The 17,676-nt window shown below is 35.3% G+C and overlaps 1 protein-coding gene and 1 long non-coding RNA gene across 2 annotated transcripts in view; both read right to left on the reverse strand.

The window, feature by feature from the left end:
* Nucleotides 1-17,676, reverse strand: part of LOC106665347 (flotillin-2) — a 176,306-nt gene that overhangs the window by 59,025 nt on the left and 99,605 nt on the right. The gene's annotated exons all lie outside the window — the stretch shown is intronic.
* LOC112126918 overlaps nucleotides 1-17,676 on the reverse strand; it is an 86,968-nt gene that overhangs the window by 7,722 nt on the left and 61,570 nt on the right. Inside the window, exon 3 of the long non-coding RNA XR_002910306.1 lies at nucleotides 14,541-14,562. This is a non-coding gene — a long non-coding RNA (uncharacterized LOC112126918). The remainder of the gene's footprint in view (nucleotides 1-14,540; nucleotides 14,563-17,676) is intronic.

Consider the following 17,676-nt stretch of genomic DNA (forward strand, 5'->3'; position numbering starts at 1 on the left):
AAATTGTCATTTCAGGACGGCCGTCGGCCTTGCCTTTCTACATCGGTGTGAATGGGCGGAATCATTTTCCCAGGCTAAAAGTTAAAAGCGAATTGTACAAAAAGCTATTACCTCTGGAAAGGTAATTAAATAATGTGGCTAATTACACTAGTCCTTGAAATCTATTAATGTCCTTTCCAAAGCGGGGACCATGTGGACATCCAAAGCCATTGATTGTTGTCAAGCGAAAAAAGTTGCTATTGTTTATTGTTTATTTACGTGAAAAACTAATCGTCATGTACCACATAGAAAATGCAATTAACATTTTCCTATTTTTAGAAAGACCATATTCAAATAATCAATGCATTAATCGACCACCACAAAGTGCAACTACAAACCATTTCTATTAATTTTGTAAACCATATTAATTACATAAATCCGTTCGTTTTCATATAATATTTTGATTATCCCTAATCGTGATTTATCATTACCTATTGCAAAATTTAAATAGAATGGCATCCTGTACTATTTCTGTATTTAAAACTACTTTCATGAAATATTATGTTGAAGTCTGCTAGATGAAGAATCCACAGTTTAATTGTCTTCTGTATTTTTGGGTAGTCCAGGATGATTAAGAAAGATAAAACTACTTTATTGAAATATTTTATTGAGGTTTGCATTTCAAAGCACCTGTGAAAATTTCTTAGCTTTCCGGTTCATCAGGATGATCAAATAATTTTTTTGAAATATTTTATCGAGGTTTGCAATTTGATGCTCATGTGAAAATTTCTTAGATTTCCGGTTTATAGGATGATCAAAAAGCTCAAACGATATTATTGAAATTTATCGAGGTTTGCAATTCAAAGCACATTTCTTAGCTTTCCGGTTCATCAGGATAATCAAAAATGATCATATGGTTTCATTGAATATTTTATCTGTCTGCAATGTGATCCACCTGTAGTTTAATCATTTCTGAATTTTCTGGTACACTAGAATGATCAAAAATGATCAAACTACTTTATTGAAATATTTTATTGATGTTTGCAATTTTATGTTCCTGTAGTCATCATTTCTTAGATTCCGGTTCATCAGGATGATCAAGAATGTTCAAACTACTTTATTGAAATACTTTCTCGAGGTTTGTAATTCAAAGCACCTGTAAACATTTCTTAGCTTTCCAGTTATCAGGATGATCGAAAACGTTCAAACTAACTTTATTGAAATACTTTCTCGACGTTTATAATGCAAAGCACCTGTAAACCTGTCTTAGCTTTCCAGTTCATCAGGTTGATCAAAAATGATCAAATGATTTTTTTGAAATATTTTATCGAGGTTTGCATTCAATGCATATGTGAACATTTCTTAGCTTTCCGGATCATCAGGATGATCAAAAATGATCAGATGGTTTCATTGAATATTTTATTGAGGTGTGTAGAGATTAGTGACCGTTAATCGATAGTTATTCAGATATCGTGAGATGCGGTCGGGTGTGATGTAGGTTTCAGAAAAACATTTTCTTTATCGTGCCAACGTTTCGATCTTTTATTGAGATGATCTCAATAAAAGATCGAAACGTTGGCACGATAAAGAAAATGTTTTTCTGAAACCTACATCACACCCGACCGCATCTCACGATATCTGAATAACTAATTTTATTGAGGTCTGCAATTTGATGCTCATGTAGTAATCATTTCTTAGCTTTCCGGTTCATCAGGATGAACAAAAATGATCAAATGATTTTATTGAAATACTTTCTCGAGGTTTGTAATTCAAAGCACCTGTAAACATTTCTTAGCTTTCTGGAACATCAGGATGATCAAACTACTTTTTTGAAATACTTTGCCTAGGTCTGCAATGTGATCCACGTGTAGTTCGATCATTTTTGAGTTTTCCAGCACACCAGTATGGTCAAAAATGATCAAAATAATTTACTGAATTATTATGTTGAAGACTGAAAGGTAAAGTACCTGCAGTTTAATTTTCTTCTATCTTTCTAGTAGTCCAGGATGATAAAAATGATTCTGAAAATATCTCTTTTACTTACACACAAAGTACCTAATCCAAGCAAACTATTGGCAACAGTATGGGTACTTTCTTGCATACCAGGATTGGGTATGACTAAACTACAAAACTATTTTTAGTGTATTACAAAAATCCGGGATTAACAATATCTGATTTACAAACAAAACCCTAAAATCATTAAGTCAAACTGGGGCAGAATTCTGAATTCTTATTTAAATTGCAGACTAATGCATCAAATGGAAGTTTTCCTTTTAAGTCAAAACTTTAGTAAACTTTGGAATTGGCAAGGAAAGATTCCTTTAGGTATTTATTTATTATAATAAATTCATCAATGGTTTTGGACAATTTTTTAATATTGTTAACAAAAACTAGACTCTATTAAGTGCTTTCAATTGTACTGATATTTTCTATATTATTATTTCTTTGAGATAAATTGCTACTGCTCTTTACTTCTGCTTCAATATAACAAATATCAAATAACACACATCAACAAAAATTATGAGAAAATTACCATTTATCTCTGGAAATAATTAAAATAATAAAATGTATAAATATGTACAATTTCTGTTTAATATGAGAGAGCGAATAATAATACAGGAATAATTAATTGGTTTACTATAAATGTGTAAGGACTGCCAATGATAAAATAATAATTTTTATTTGTATTAATACAATGGTTAATGCACTATTAGCTTTCTATTAGCAAAGAATGGTTGCCCAAATATTATATATATTTTTTTTTTTTTGGCCTTATGATCTTGCATATTAGCCATGGTACGGAATTCTTGTGTGTTCAAATTGGGGGTTATCGGGAAAAAAGGGCCAGAGGAGACGGTGGGAATCGAACCCACGACCGCGGCGTGAGAGTCTCTCATGCTAACCACTAGGCTACCGCGGTGCCCAAATATTAAAAAAAAAAAAAAAATGGAGAACAACAAATTGTCTTTATTTAGATCAAATAATTTCATAAGAAAATATGTACATAATGTACCAGTCAAGTACCAGGGTATTTCTACCGCCATCTGTTGTACCAAGCTGTAACTAAAATATGTTGTTTTCTTAGCCTGATGGAGAAAAATATTTTAAGCCTAATTTATTTATGTGTATTTTTTAATAATTTATAATACTATATACTAATAATATAATTTATATTATTTATAATTTTTTTATTTATTTAATGTTTAGGAACAATACACAGAATAGATGGAGAATGAGTATAATTTTCAGTCTTAAAAGTAAAAAAAAAACTTAAAAAACTCTTAAAAAAAGTTCTTAAAAAAAAATATATATAACGGAAATACAGTTAAGATATTAAATTAAAAGGAGGGTGAGAAATACAATGGTATTTCACAATTTAAGTATTTTATGTCAAATGCCAACCAAATGAACAATCAAAATAATAACAGAAATTTAAACTACAGTTGTTTTAAATGTATTTAGATTTAACTGTTTTTGCCCATTTTTTGAACATTTTACAGGTGTCGAAAAATACTATATTCCTCGTTATAACATAATTACATAAAAAAGTATAGTAACAGCAAACATAGTCGATATAAATGAGTATATATTTAACAATTGAAACTATCAAACCGAAGAAAAAGTTCAAAATCAATTCTGATTGTATATTGCAATATTTATATACAGTATTAAAAAACTAAAAGAAAACAAACAACCAATCTTCATGTCTCATAAAATTCATTCATTAAAAAATAAATAATTTTTTCTAATGAGATCAATAATCAACTTGTTTTTATGAAGATAAATGTCAGAAAGTAAAATATGCAGCAACAAGAAGCTGAAGGGTTTTGGCAAAATGGAGGTTGCTGTCTGGGTACTCGGATACATAGGTCAGCAATTTAACATTCCCACATACTGGAAAATGTCATGCCTTGGCTCCCCACAGGAAGCGTGTAGGCATGCCATCCAATCTGAAGATAGTACTTGAGCACTGCAGTGGGTTTCTGGGTCCCCTGTTCCGCTTTTTAGGGGAAATTGGTTTTTTTATTGTATATAATGTCTTATGTGTTGTGTGTATATATATTTTGTCTGAGTGCATGTATTTATTAGCGTGAATGGTGAGGGGCGAGGGTGAAATATAACTTCATCATCGCCCCTCGAATGTTGAGAGCGGATGAGTGGTGTTCGGGGTCGATGGCGGAATATTTATAAAAGTACTCCATCGACCCCAATCTAGATTAGTTTGAGTATAGGTCGGTGGAGGAATATCAAGTTCTCCACCGACCAAACGGAATGAGTGTACTGTATGGATGTATTTATGTGTATGAATCTATTTATTGGTATGAATGTAATGTTTGAAAGTGTAAATAGAATATAGAATTAGTTGGGGGCTGAAATGACCTAGATCTCGGAAGTCCCAGTTAAAAAAAAAAAATTAACAAAAATGTGGACGAGGCGGTTAAGGCCAGGACATCCCAACACCCTTAACCACCATGATACTGATGCTAAAAATTTAATGAAAAACATGATGAAAAGAAAATGGCAGTGTCAGTGGGGCGGATCGGCAGAGAAGCTATCAAGAGCACTATCAATAGGTTGCTGTCAGAGGACCTGACTTGTAGAGGACCTGAAGGGTCATCTTCAGCCGATTAAGAATAGGCCGTGTGAAGTTGATACATGGACACATACTTTTGGACCAAAACCCATGTATGTTTCATGTAGGGAAAGGGTGCTTAATGTGTCCCAACTAAAGTGTACAATTCTATGGCTCTATATAGGGTTCGAAGGAATACTACCCGATATGAGAATTGAGCTAAAACACAGTAGCTAATTCAAAATGACTACCAACCTGGATATAAGGAACAATTCTCAACCCATCAAAGACCATAAAGCTAATGACTGCAAGAAGAAAGGCAAATCTTGGGGACTAGACATAGTAAACTTATGCTGAAACAACCCTCACCAAAATTGGCAAAAACACTGCTGCAATTGGAGAGGAGAAACTCAGAGGAGTGGTGGGACTACTAACCGGTCACTGGTATCTGAAAAAATATCTACACAATATGGGTATATACAGCGATGACCCCATTTGCAGATTATGTAATGAGGAGGAGGAAACAGCCACTCATATCATCTTCGAATGCGAAGCAACAGCTCAATGGAGGTTTAACCTAACGTACGAAAAAGACTCAGGGAACCAAATTGCAGCAATAACAGTCAATGACCTGATACTTCTGAGAAGAAGGATTGAGTCTATTGACTAAACTAGGGAACTGGGAACGTACAATAAGCCAGAAGGCTGCAGTGCCTGGGGAACACAAGCCCCGCTTCCCGGCATCCCTTCCACCATACCATACCATACCATACCATACCATCTTGGGGAATCAAACCAGAATGGCCCATTGGCTATACACGGCGAAATAACCTATGAATCACTAATCTGGTGGGCCAAAGCTCAACAAAAAGTGGAAACATTCCTATAAGGGGAAGCTAAGAAAAGCTCATTTAGGCTCCAAAAACAATCAAATTGGATGGTAACTAAACAATTCGGGCACACAACCAAAATTAATAAAATCTGACACTCTTAGAAATGGGAACTGGCTATAGGATCCCGGAAACATCTTTTACAACATCCTATAAAGTCTCAACAGATTGTAAAGGAGAGGAACAATTCAGGAGAGCATCAGATATAATGATATGAATACAGATCGCTCAAAACAAACAAAGGAACTGGATCGGGTGTTAGGGAGGTACACTTTGGTCTTTCAAACAGAATTACATGCCATCAATGCTTGTGCCCTAGAAAATTTTAAATCCTTAAAAGAGGTTACATTGGCAAAAAAATCTCATAAGACCGGAGAGCCAAGTAGCTATTAAAGCATTAGCATGTAAAAAAATAACATCAAAATTAGTCGGTGAATACATCCAAAATCTCCAAAACCTGGGGAAACACAACTGCCAGGACACAAAGGAATTAAGAGTATGTGTTAACACAATGTTGTTAGTTATAGGATCAGAAAACTCATTTAAAGTTTTAACGATTTTTTAAAATTAAAGTAAATTTCTTAATTGGGTCAATAACATGAAAAAATAACAAATATATATAAACTTTTACAAATTTGAGTTGATTTAAATAGTAATTATTAGGGATGGTTAGGGATATAATATCCAGGCTTTAATTATTTGATTATAATAATTCCAATATTCATTTTAAAACTAGAGGTTGTGTGTTTTGGTCAGTAAATCCATAAATCTGTTTTTCCAAAAAAAGTACAGAAAACAAAATATTTTTAAAAAAATCTTAAATAAGTTTGATTTTTTGTAACAAATATAACAAATAAATTTGGTCTGTTTAAAAGTTTTTAAAATTATTATAGATAAAACTTAAAAAGGCAAATTATTGGGGTTTGGAATGCATTTTGTACCAGAAGAGATAGTTGTAACATAATTATGATTTCACCTTTCCCCATTCAAATATCCATTAACTTATGATTCTGGGACAATGAGAACAGCCCCCACCGTGGCCCTGGAAGTAGTTCTGAATCTATACCATTATAGATCTTTATCCAGGAAGAGGCCAGAACCCAATTCATAGGCTAATGCAGGGACAGGCTCCAATAACAATGAACAACTAAAGGTTCGAAAGGAACTTCAGGCATCTTCTGGGGATACACGTTGATTCCACGGCCCCTGAAATAGGATAAGAAATTTCAATTCATAAGATACCTCAATATGCCGCCGTTGCTCTGACCACTTGAGCTATCATGACTTCGATCCACTCGGACACCAACTCCTCATCTCAACCTACAACCTTTCGAATTTTTCCTTCTTTTTGCCATTTTTCAAAATCATACAATCAGGATTCGATTCTCAACGATTAAGAAGTGGCCATGGGAAGCTGTTAACGAAATGATTACTTCTTTAATTATTATATTAATCCATATGTGTTTAGCGGCCTTAATTGACCATATTAAATATTTCAATTAATTATTCTTTTTATCTAAGGTCTTGGTTGAGATGAAAAAGTTACTGTCACAGGGTGGGATTCAGGGAGTTGATGTCCGAGTGGATCAAAGTCACGATAGCTCAAGTGGTTACAGCAGTGGTGTACTGAGCGAAGGTTGTGGGTTTGTATCCTGCTCATGATACTAACTTTTTCATCCTAACCGAGATAAAAAGAGTAAATAATTGAAGTAATTAATATGGTCGATTAGGGATTTATGGCATAAATTATATCTTGATCCATCAACATGTTTCTAATGTTTTTGTTTATTTAATTGATTTAAATTTTTTTAACACATATTGCTTGTCATAAATTTCCCTCCCAATTTTCTCTTTTAAGCTAAAGACTCATATTAGTAATAGAATATCATTTTCTTTTTAAATGTACAAAGTGAAAAAAAAACACTATCATATAAATTTATAATTCCTTAAAGAGCTCCATGCAGTTGAGTGATGTGCCCAGTCTATCTGCACAAAAGGTACAAAAACAAGAATGTCTGTCATATCAGATAGCCAAGCAGCCATCAAAGCACTAAGCTCCAACTTCATGAGCACCATGATGGTGCTGAATTGAAAAATTAATCTAAACAAATTAGGTATACAAAACAGTCATCCTCTGCTGGTCCCAGGACATGTGGGAGCAAAGGGCAATGAGAGAGCAGGTGCCATGCAAGGAAAGGGCTGACAAACCGCTGATAGGCCCTGAACACCCTTCTGTGGCATAGGGATTCACCCTATCAATGAGTAGGCACAAATTCAAAATGAAAATGTGGAAACAGTGGAATTCACTCACTGGGCATAAACAATCCAAGAACTTTCTAGCAAATTTTGAAAGGAAAGAAACAATAGAATCTATCAAAGGAAGCAGAAAAAAACTCTGAATCCTGACAAGACACTGCAAACTGAATGGGCATCTGAACCCAACACAGTGCACACACTGCAAAAAAGCAGAGGAGACACCAACTCTACTAAAAATAGAATGTCGCGAAATTTGCCTGCAGGAGGGAGTGTTTTGGGATGTACAACGTCCTCATAGAAGGATATCAAACCAGGCCTACTAATCAAATTTCGTGATGAGCTAGGACTCACCGGTGTGATATAGGTACTGACGGAAGATAGTGTTATGAACTACTTTCTTCAGTGCATGTTTAGCTCCGCTAATAGATCTCATGTGTCTAATGCATATTGTGATTTGAAATGACGTACCCCTCTTATCGTAGGCCATACTTTCTTGGCTACTTCCTCTATTAAACAAATTCCTCCCATTCCTATTCCTATATTTATAATGCATTAACATTTAAATATTCTATATACACTTGCAACACTCATTTCTGCCCTTCTGGTCTTCTTCCTAATACAAATCCACAGCTTTTCGTCGTCGCTACTTACTGTCTGTTCTCCAACAGAACACCATTTTTCAAAATTGATTCTGGGAAATCAGTTTTCTCTTAGATTGCATCTTTTTAATCTAATTTGTGCATGCGTTTAATACATCTTGTTGTTTTTAATTGATTTTCCATATAATCTTCTTCCCACTCTCATGAGAAAATAAAAAAAAACATAAAAGGTGTCCAAGAGAGAATGGAGGGTAAATAAAAGCAATACGTTATTAATATTTCTCAATACTAATATTTTAAGTCCCTTTGAGTTACTTTCTGGCAGAGGGGCCTCTTTGAAATTTAAAAGGACGACCGCAACCTTCTGGAGACACGTCAATCAAAAGCGTTACACCACAGAAGACACCGGCGGGGGGGCTGTGTGGTCACTGTCACGTAGGCAAGTTTCTCTTGACGGACGTGGCCGGCTAACATTCCGTACCAGGGTCGTTTTGTGAAAATCGCCGAAAAATTAACATGCGCTAACAATTAGATACGATCCGACGAATGGAAAATGGACTTACGACTTTACAAGGGGAATTGATGCCCTTCCAGTTTTAAAATTACGATGTCCTAAAATACCAGAAACTTTGCGTTAAAATTGGCGCTGTGCTTAACAAAATCGAGCTACAAATGCTACAAAGCACGATAAAGAGCACAGTTATTAAATTTTCCGAGTTATATGAGAAAGAATTTTTATGAAAAACGGGTTCGCAGTTCAAGCACTGCAACAAAATGCTGTTATTTAACTTTCACACGATAATTAAACTGAACAGCCTCGCAGGTTCTCATTCATGAGCGAAAGGTACAATAAATTAATGGAAATAGTTATGAGAATGTAAGTCGAAACTTGAAAGGAAAAGAATTTCTTCAAGTCCTACAAAAGAAAGCTCGATGGAGAGTGATGTACTACTTATGATGCAGTGGAGAACCTGATAATCATAGGCGAACTGGCAATTTTTTTAATTTAGAAAAAATAATCTAGTAAAAATTTAGACTTAATGGTCAGGTATGTTGGCCTAGCACACCCCAAACCGCAATTGGTAACGTGTAGTTGATGGTTTCTGGTCATTTTGGTATTCCTATTCTCGATGTTTTGGTATGACGCGTTTCTGCTTCTCGCCATCAACAGTGGCGGGTTTAACCAAAAATACTCCTAAAAAGAAAAAACTTGTGGCAATCTATACATTCATTTTTCAATAAACCAGAACTGTTTTACTTCTTGCTTAAATGCTTATTTATCATTGTAGTTTTTCGGCTTTTTTCTTTTTTTCAGAAAGTTGATTTTATTAATGTCAAAATTTCAACGATATCCAGACATTTTGGAACTATTGGTGGTTAAAAATCCAATAGGAACGAGACCCAATAACCGCCCTCTAAGCTGGAGAGGCTTTTCCACTAAGCATATTCTAAAAGAGCACCGTACAGAACTCGGTTTAGTCGAAAGATATTTCGAAAATATTATAGCACAACAGTGATTAAAAAGATGAATTCGTTGGATATCACACATGTGGTTTTTATCTCTTTTACTAGTACGAATGTATTTATTTACGTGAATAGCTAAGTGCATATGGACGGGCCTGAAGCGGGTATGGATGGTTATCGAGGTTTCGCAGACCTGTCAAAGAATTGCAGTTAGGTTAGATCCTTTTGCTTCCACACCACTGATTATAGAGATAAGCTCGTTGTAGATCTAAAATCGATAAACGCATGTAGTCGTATATAACCCCTCAATTTAGCTTTTATCTATTTCGCTATTACGAACGTATGTATTTCCGTGAATTGGTAAGGACATTCAGACAGGTCAACTATTTAATTTTTTATTATAGTTAATGGTTTGAAGGGTTCCTCTTGTAAGAATGTGAATGCAAAATATATCTTTCCTATCCTCAATTCTCAGAATATCATTCCAGGTCAGGGGTTTGGTTTTTGTAGCTGCTAACATATCAGGTTTTATCCCTTGTGGATGTCAGATCTTAACAGTACTCCTGGGCAACATTTCTTCGCCACGACCGCCTCTGGCATCCTGTTTTTGCTCAAAACTATACTGAACCTACTTGGTCTTATAGATTGAAACTTTGGGGCTTGGCCGAAAGTTTCAATATTCAACCATTTCAAACCGCCAAGACATCCTAAAAAAATGGGCCTTTCTAGACATCCAATGACCGAAATATACCCTTTGTTTATGACAAATCCTGACCAAGTACGTCAATTCCACAAAACCCTCCTATTTCTTCACTCCAATTTCATCTCACTGAATCCCATTAAACCCTATAAAGGGTTAAAGAGGCAATGGCCCTGAGATTTCCCGTCCGTTGAAGACTACGACACAAACTAAGTGCATAAACTTAGTGCTTGTCTATCTATGTCAACTAAGTGCACTTTTCATACAAATAATATGCACCATAATATGGTCTCCACTCTCTTGTTTCTGTAGTTCCTTTATTTGTATTGTTTTATCTGTGTACACTATTGGTTGTTACAGTATTTTACTGAAGAAGAAACTTCTTCCGATGTGCCCAACGAAAACAATCCATTAAGATATTAGATAGTCCATAAAGTGGCTACTAAGCCCTGGACTACAGATGTGAAAGAAAAATCCAGGTAAAAATGCAAAGTAGGACAAGTCGTTGCCGTCAAGAAAAAAAAGTGTGAACACCATTTGTTCACACTTATGTGCTACGTACGTCATTCAGATTAAATATGCTCTAATCACTTACAGAATACCGTCAAATTGTTCCACAACCTTAGTGAATGTCTGTCAAAGAACTTTTAATAATATTTGTATGTTTAGTACAATACTTTATAAGAATGTTTTATTGGAAGATCAACGCATAACCACGGACCGATCGTATAAAAACCTTTACTTATTTGTTTATCATTGTTGCTGACAATAGACATTCTTTAGTAGTTTGGCTTCTTCGTCCACTAATGGCCAACGTTTGCTGTTATATCAGAAGCAAAACAGAAAAGGTGAAAAAGCAGGGCAGTAATTAGACTAGATGTCATGACACATCGTGGGTCCTCAATTGTCCTCTTAAAATTTGGTCTTAAAATTGGGTCCTCTTAAAATTTAAGCTCAAGCCAACTTTTCGATGCAAGTAAGGGTTTTTAATAGAAATGATGAATGATGGAGTGAGTGTGTTCAATCCTTTTTAAAAATTTAGTTCCTACTCGCAGTAAGTTCTTACTATCTTTATAAAAAGGGTTTTTAATGGTTAATAATCGGAATGTTAGAAAAGAAAGGAACATAATTTTCCAACTTTGACCATGCCCTATCACTCCATTCGATCATCTTAGCCACGCCCATTTCGACGTCATTTGGTAATTAACAACCTAACAAAAATATTATTGACATGAGATCGAACTAAACAAAAATTATGAAAGGAACGTTGCTAAAACAGAACAAGAAACTTATAGTTTCTCTCTCAACTGATCTAACTCAGTAACTTAGTGAAAAATCGTTAATCTTGCATTAGCCATGCATATCGATACGAGATCAGTACAACAGAACACCTCAAAACATAATGTGCACAGGACATCATCTTTGAGTTTGATATTCTCCTAAAATACTAGAATTGATGATGGGTGTTCTGCGAGTCGGTGAACTCATGCTGTTTCTCACTGAAGATGTCGCAATGCTGAAACGCGTTTGAGCAGTTCGACAAACTCGCGAGTGAAGACGGGCCCAATAAATGGCCCAGTACAGATTACGGAAATACTTCCATTTCTTGCAGATCTTTTACATTGTTCAACAGATACACACTCATTGGAAAAAGCTCTGCTATATTTGGCTTACATTGAACATGCTGTACGAGTTCAGTCGGAGGTCATCGTTTCACCCATCTGCACTAAGTACCTACAGTCCACTTTTTTCTTTATCCTTTCCGATTTTTTCAATTCAAACAAAATTTCCGATCAGGCCTAGGTAACAAAAAAGAGTGGACAAAAGGGAAAGCCTCTCTCGCGGAGTACCGTCTGTTGGCACAATGATGGATCTAGAACGCAAAAGGTACACGAGGGAGTGTTCGGCTCTGGAACCGATTGTACAGAACTCATGGGAAAGTACAGTAGTTAGAGTAGTTACTCAGTTCAGCCTGAATAAAGGGAAAAATCAAGGACATACGTCAATATCCAGGAGTCATCAGAGCACTGAGCTCAAACTTTGTTAGCTCAAAATATTGTTCTGAATTACAAAACTAAATTAAATTAGTTAGGTAGGTAAAATAAGTCTATGCTGGTTCCCTGGATATATAGGAGTAGAGAAAAACGACAAAATGGCCGTTCTTGAAAGGAAAGGGGCTGCTATAACGCTTTTAGGTCTCGAGAAGGTCTTCATGAAAGAGAGGAAGCAGTTGAAATCACTCAATGGAATTCTTAACAGGGCACTGCGGACTGTACTGTTATCTTAGTAAATTATCGACCGCGGTGAGGTTCGGCAAGGAAGCAGAGGAGACACCACCGCTACTACAAACTGTGGCGTTGCACTTGCCCTTACTTTGGGATGTAAATAACGTAACCGACGAAAATTCAATCATTCACTCAAATTACTTGATGAACTAGGACTTACCTATGTCCTATATGTAAGAACTTAGATGTAGCCCTCAAAGGGTGCAGTATATTAAACACCCCGAGCATCTTGCATCCTTTTGACAGAATTTTTCTATTCTCTTCTATTTCATTGGATTTCATAACGAAATAACCGTCCTGCCATTTCTCATTGATAGTTATAAGACGGTTTTACAGATTAAGAAAGGTAGAAGAAGAAATGGATAACAAATTTAAGCCATCCAAATACAAATAAGTGATATCCACTGCCTTTTCTTTTCCTGAATGACTTACGTACTTTAAAACAGTAGTTGTTACCCAAAAGATGCAATCCTCGTAATCCAAACTGCATCGCTCATATCCGTTTGGTCGTGCAAACCCGTAGTTAAAATTCCATCCTACCCTTTCTACCCACAGGTGATTTAGAACAACAAACCTTTCTTTCAAGGCGTCTGAAAAGAAAGTGGCAACGTGATTTCATAAACAATGCGTAGTTCAGTGTTATTTAACATATTTAATTATTCCAGTAATACATTTGTGTGACAACTCCGCGCATACTAAACTCTCTGATAACATCTTATCATTGATTTTTCTTTTTAAATAGCACCACGGGTTTGGAAAAAAAGGGGGTGGAATGTAACGATGATGATGATGGATACTGGGAAGTCGGTTTTTTTCCTAACAGCCTTCCGGCGTATTGTACTTTTCTAATTCCCTTGTTCAGTGCAATTGACTCGGTCTTCTCCAAAGGAGTACTTTGTAATTGACTGTCGTTGCTGCAAATCCATTCCCTGGGTTTTCATTGTATCTCAAGTTATGTCTCCATCGAGCGACTGCTTCACATCCGAAAATGACAAGGGTGGCAGTTTCTTCCTCCTCATTGCATAACCTACAAAGGAGTCATTTATGGATATACCGGGGTTATGCTGACGTTTTCCCAGATGCCAGTGACCGGTATATAGTACTGTGTTGTCTTCTCATTGTTGGCATTGTTGGTATATAGTACTATCACTCGTTTGAATTTAGCCCTCTCTTGCTGTTGCGGTGAGTTTTACAGTCTTGGTGAGGGTTGTTGTAACAAAAGCTTATTTACGTTACTATCTCCCCTAGAGTTTATTCACTTCTCTTTTGTCTTTTTTTGGATCTATTCTGTGATGTGTTTGTTTTTGTTATACCAGTTTACATTATATGGGTTTGCAGATCCTCCTCTAGCCTAATTAACCCTTACTAATTTCAAATTAAACTTTCTTAAGTTCAAATTAATCATTTTAATTTCAAATTAAATTTTTTAAATTTCAAATTAATTTTTATTAAACTTCAAATTAATTTTTATTAAACTTCAAATTAATTTTTATTAAACTTCAAATTAATTTTTGTTATCGGGTTGTCCGGAAAATAATGCAGGATTTTAAGTTTTCATTAAAAAAAATCTATATAAAATATTCTGTTTACGTTTACAGGATTACTCATTNACATTGCTTTAAAGTAACTAGTTTCTTTTTTTTTGTTTAATACCAAAATCCTGCATTATTTTCCGGACAACCCAATAAATTTCAAATTAATCATTTTAATTTAAAATTACATATGAATCTTTTTAATTTTAAATTAAACTTTTTTAATTTGAAATTAACCGTTTTAACTTAGAAAACTACTTACAGTACTGATGAAGCAAATATACCTGAAAAAAGAGACATAAAATATTAGTTTTTAGCATAAATTAAGTTTTCAGTAATAATTAGTTATTATTGCTTATGTCCAGCACAGAGAAAGGTTGTTCGATGAGCCCACTTATTGAAGGGCGCCATTGCTTGGCACCATATAGAGAGCGTGTAGGAATGCCACCCAATATAAGATTTGTGCGTCAGCACGGGAGCGAGTATTTGGGTCCCCTATTCCGGTTTTTGGAGGAAACAGGGTTGTTTTATTGTGTGCAGTACTGATATTTAGCGAACAGCCTAGTGTGTGTTGTGAATGAATGTATTTATTGGTTTGATGTGTAGTGTGAGAGGGACGAAAGCGGAATATTGCGCACCCCATCGACCGTTAATTAGATTAGTTAGATAAAGATAGTAGGTGAGGGAGGAATATCTAATACTTAATTGAAGGGTGTCATTCTTTGGCTCCATATAAAGAGCGTGCAGGAATACTACCCGATATGAGAATTGTGCTTGAACACGTAGTACTGATATGTACTGTTTAGCGTACCGTAGTGTGTGTACGAAATGCGGCAGCAAGTATTTGGGTCCCCTGTTCCAATTTTGGTAGAAAACAGGGTTGTTTTACTGTATATAGTACTGATAGTTTTGTGTCCCCTAGTAAGAGTGAATGTATTTATTGGCGTGAATGTGAACATAACTTCCATTCTGAGTGATTAGTATGTAAATAAAAAAAATGTATTTAAGTGTGAGTGGGAGTGTGAGTGGGTTTGGATCTGGAGACTGAAATGACCTAGGTGTCGATAGCCCCTGGAGTCCAACTGTGGTGGCTGGACGGATAAGATCGACGTCTGACCCCGGAATGACACCGCACGGGGTTGGTGATTCTCGAGGGCTGCGAGAAGTGATGGGTACATCACTGTACACGTGTACATCAATCAGTGTGCAGAACTGAGATCATACTGGGTATCTCGGAGAAAGTGCGAAATTTTTGGTGATAGTACACCCTATTTGCAACAACTTCCAACGTACAGTCCCTGTACTTATCTTCGATCCGTGAGGAGTTACGATGTTTTGTTAGTTTTTCCACGGAAAAGTTACCTTACTTGAGAAAAACACAAATATCACGTCTACCACAGTTTTGGATTCAAACACCACTGGATTTGCTACTGAACTGTACATCTTTTCCTTAAGGAATCCCTAAACGTAGAAATGCATGACAGTAAGATCGGGGGAACGAGGTTGCCACGGGTTGATTCCTCCTCTACCAATCAACGTAGGATATTGCTGGTTAGACCAGGCACGCATTTGTTGGGTGTAGGTGTACAGTTCAGTAGGAACGTGCTGAAGATTTAAGGACACCTCGAACCATCTGATAAACTTAGAACCCATTTAGCCAGACGAGTAAGTGTAGGTTCAATGGGAAAAAGAGCACGGATGTGTGTCAAACATCGTGGTCATCGTTTTGAAAATAAATTTTAATGTCCAGTGCTTGTAAATCCTTCAATAATTTATTGCAGATAAAACTATAAAACTTGAAAACCAAACAGTTCTATTTAGTGTACTATCACGCCAAAAAGAATTTCGCACTTTTTCTGGGACACCCTGTATAAATAAGTAATCAGTAATATTTGAAGAAAAAGTGCACATATTTAATATAATGTAATACAAGGGTAAATATACACCCTGTTATCTGATAATGGAAATTTTGAAAAGTTTTAGATCGTATCAGTGTTTCGTACAACTATTTCTAAACACCCTAGAAAATATTACGAAATAAAATTATACCGAATAAACTCATGGCAGCTTTTCTTATAACTACGGTTATATTATAACCAGTCTATTTTCCCGGATTACAAGAACAGGCCACAATTAATAGAATAAACCTGGCTTTCGTAAACAAATTAAAATTGGACATATAAAACAAAACTTATGAGGTGTTTTTGTCGATTTCCTACTTATTTTTCTCACGTATATTGACACAAAAACCGAATTTTGTTGATATAGGCTGAAAGTAGTATCCAGTTTCCCCGAGGGTTGTAATAACTTTTAATCAATTATACTTTTTATCTAAGGTCTTGGTTGAGATGAAAAATCTAGTGTCACGAGCGGGATTCGAACCAAAGACCTTCGGCTCAATACGCCGCTGCACTAACCAAGAAGTTGTGGGTTCAAATCCCGCTCGTGACATTAGCTTTTTAATCTCAACCAAAACTTTAGATAAGATAAGAAATTAAAATAACTAATACGGTCAATTATGACTACTAAATACATATATGGGTTGTAATTACGTTGAATCCGAATAAAACAGAAAAGTTGTGGAAAAATAGGACACTAAAAAAAAACGAAAATACCTTGAAAAGGCAAAAATGTTTTCGTTGGCCATAAAAGTTAGCATCGAACGGCTATAAAAGGTGCTTAATTTCGGGTGCGATGAAATTGAAGAAAAGGGTATACAGCTAGAAAGCTTATTAAACGAAGAAGTTGTTACATAATTTGCAATGCTTTACCATGAATTTTTTCAAGGTTACAAATTTAGTTGTTTTTTACCAATTTTAAATTTAGGAGTTTTTGATATATTTAGTGTGTTTTTGTACTAAAAATTAAATTTAAAGGTCCAGAAGAAAGGAATTTTAAAGATGTTTTCAAAGCTTTTTGTTTTTCTCCAAAAATGCATAGTTAAGAGCTACGTGTAGATTTATGACGAAAACGGTAGTTAGTTGGGGAAAAAAATTTGAATTTATGAGAAAGGGTTGAGAGTCGGAACATGGTTCATAAGATTCTTTTTGTCGTATGAGTATACGCTGTGTAAGAAACATGGAAATATTTGCACAATAAAGGGATAAAACAATATTAAACAAAATTACTTTTAAAAAATGTTCTCGGCTCCTAGGACTTACATGGCTCTAACATCAACCTCATATTTTTCGACCTAGTACCACCCAAAAATTACGATTTTTCTTTATATATCCTGGTTGCAATTTATACAAAAAATGGAACATATATAGTCAAACAATTTACTGCAGGTTTTTAAACAAACTCGATGTTATATGAGTTGAAAAGGCGAACTTAAAATATGAAATAATGTGAAATTAGATATATTTCGACATATATAAGCTTCTGGATCCTCCGCAGTA

This window comes from Cimex lectularius, unplaced genomic scaffold (genome assembly GCF_000648675.2).
Source record: "Cimex lectularius strain Harlan isolate CLEC.00 unplaced genomic scaffold, Clec_2.1 scaffold9, whole genome shotgun sequence".
NCBI lineage: Eukaryota > Metazoa > Arthropoda > Insecta > Hemiptera > Cimicidae > Cimex > Cimex lectularius.